The sequence below is a fragment of the Mus caroli genome, chromosome 12 (genome assembly GCF_900094665.2).
Source record: "Mus caroli chromosome 12, CAROLI_EIJ_v1.1, whole genome shotgun sequence".
NCBI lineage: Eukaryota > Metazoa > Chordata > Mammalia > Rodentia > Muridae > Mus > Mus caroli.
In genome coordinates, this window is record NC_034581.1 from 29889824 (window position 1) to 29892757 (window position 2934).

The 2934-nt window shown below is 43.3% G+C and overlaps 1 pseudogene; it reads right to left on the reverse strand.

The window, feature by feature from the left end:
- Nucleotides 1-1644: 1644 nt before the first annotated feature.
- On the reverse strand, nucleotides 1645-2550 carry LOC110307324 (annotated as a pseudogene).
- Nucleotides 2551-2934: the final 384 nt, after the last annotated feature.

Genomic DNA, 2934 nt, shown 5'->3' on the forward strand with positions numbered 1-2934 from the left:
GCCCAGAAGCTCGGAATACCCAAGATACAGTTCAGAAACCACATGAAACTCAAGAAGAAGGAAGACCAAAATGTGGATGCTTCAGTCCTTTTTAGATGGGGAATCAAAATACACATGGAGGAAATACAGTGTATGGAGCAGAGACTGAAGTAAAGGCCATCCAGAGACTGCCTTATCTAGACACCAATCCCAGACACTAGGGCAGATGCCAAGAAGTGCTTGCTGACAGGAGCCTGATATTGCTGTTTCCTGAGAGGCTCTGCCAGAGCCTGACAAATACAGAAGAGGATGCTTGCAGTCAACCATTGGACTTGAGCACCGGGTCCCCAATGGAGGAGTTAGAAAAATGACTGAAGAAGCTGAAGAGGTTTGCATCCTCATAGAAGAACAGCAATATCAACCAACCAGACCCCCCAGATGTCCAAGGGACTAAACTACCAACCAAAGAGTTCACATGTAGAGACCCATGGCTCCATCTGCATATATAGCAGCAGATGGCCTGTTGGACATCAATGTGAGAAGTCTTTGGTTCTGTGAAGGCTCGATGCCCCAGTGTAGGGGAATGCCAATGCCAGGGCAGGGAGGCAGGAGTAGGTGGGTGAGCATCCACATAGAAGCAGGAGGAGGGAGAAGAGGATAGGGACTTTCCAGAGGGGAAACCAGGAAAGAGGATAACATTTGAAATGTAAATATATAAAATATCCAATAAAAAAACCCAGAATTTGCCGGGCGTGGTGGCGCATGCCTTTAATCCCAGCACTTGGGAGGCAGAGGCAGGTGGATTTCTGAGTTCGAGGCCAGCCTGGTCTACAGAGTGAGTTCCAGGACAGCCAAGGTTATACAGAGAAACCCTATCTCAAAAAACCAAACCAAACCAAACCAAACCAAACCAAACCAAACCAAACCAAACCAAACCAAACCAAACCAAACCAAACCAAACCAAACCAAACCAAACCAAACCAAACCAAACCAAACCAAACCAAACCAAACCAAAAAAACCAAAACCAAAAAAAGCCCCAGAATTCTTAGTGCGTATATACACAGGGAGATTAAACTCTGAAATTTAAAGTAATTAACACAAAGAAATACAGAGTAATTAACATAAATTAGTATGTATCTACCTGAAAATGGTAATTGTAGAAGGGAAGAAGACTCAGCATGTGGAGAGGTAATGGGTGAGTGTTCCCCATGACTGAGTCCCTTCATGTCCAGCTTTCATATTCTGGGTGATGAGTGACATTTTATAATTTTCATATACTTTCCTCATTATTTTCTATTTAAGAGTTAAGTATTTTACCTATTATATCTTTATATCATATCAACATACTTTTATTTTTATCATCATCATTTGAAGAAAAAATGATGTCAAGGTATGGATCCAAAGCATTATAAATGTATCAGTTCACCATATCTAAAGCATTATAAATGCATCAGTTCACTATATTTAAAGCTTATAAATGTATCAGTTCACTATATCTAAAACATTGTAAATGTATCAGTTCACCATATCTAAAGCTTATAAATGAATGAGTTCACACAGCCATATTTTAACTGCTCTTTGTTTCCTGCTTCTTTTGTTGACAGCTTTTAGGAACTTTATTTTCCTTCCACTTTTTCCCTTTGCTTAGGTGTCTGCAGAGGAGCTCAGGACCATTCAGTGGTGGCTCCAACCCACTCGGTGGCCTGCGCTGGGGGAGCGGCTGACCAGTCCTCAGTGGCCGGCTGAGCACTCCAGTCTTCTGCCAGGAACTGCTGGATGGGCACAAAAGGTACCTGCATATCCTCAGACCAGTCGGCCACCTCAGGTTGAGCAGCAGTGAACTCAGGAGCTAGCATTGTCTATTTGTCCTGAAATCCCTCCTTGGTCACAGCCTTCTCAGCAGCAGCCTGCTCCTCCTCCTCCACCCCTTCTGGAAGAAGAGATCAAGTGCAACATCCCACAAGTGCTCACCGGAGACAGTGTCACATATGCGGAGTACTTCCTAGGCCAGCATTCACCTTGTCAGGCCCATCGGGTGAGCTCCCTTGTTGTTGCAAGAGATGACAATGTCCATATACCACGGAGGAGAGTCTATGTAACACAGAGCAAAGGCATCTTGACGTAAGATGCTTCTATGAGAGGCTGGTGGTCAGCCCTGGGAACAGTCACCGCCAGAAGCTGCGGCTCCCTGAAGACTATTTGGATCTGGTTAGTGAAGGTCCCAGGAGTGACACAGCCAGCAGTTAGCAGTGGTGCCAGTGGTGGCAGGCACAGATTGCTGTCCCAGTTGTTAGAGGAGATGACGCTGGGATCAGCAGGGCTCTCAATGGCAACTACAGCTCAAACTGCAAGCAATAGCTTCTCTCAGGTCCTCTTCACGTTTATGATGTCCATACAGTTACTTTTTCTTTTGTAGGTGTACTGCTCTTTCTGAGAGTCAGGGTTGGTGCCTCCGAAGTGGGTTCCTTCGGTAAGGAATCTGAGGATATCGTCCTCCATCCGTTGGACAGTCGAGGGCTCCTGACAAGGTGTAAGCTTCCCTTTAAGTTCTGATGTGGACCCGTCTCTGGGCAGCGAGGAAAGCTCCAATTCCTTTCAAGGTATCTTTGAAACATTACAGTAGTCACTATCTTCAGGTGGTAGACTATGTTCTTTAATGCCAATCAGTGTGTCTTTTGTTTGCCGTTATGTTTCTCTCTGTGTAAAATAAAAAGTGAAGTGGCTAGTTAGAAGAGAGGAAGGAAGACAATGTAGAGAATTGAGGAGGACTAACATCAGCAACATATGGTATAAAATGTGTGCAACTTCTAATAAGGAAACTGTTTTTTTATACTAATTTTTAAAAAATAATAAATAAAAATACATAGATAATAGATTTCTGGACTTAAATTTGTACTAATAACTATAGTATTTATCTAGAGAATAAAACTATAAAGATACTGAATTTTTTTCTT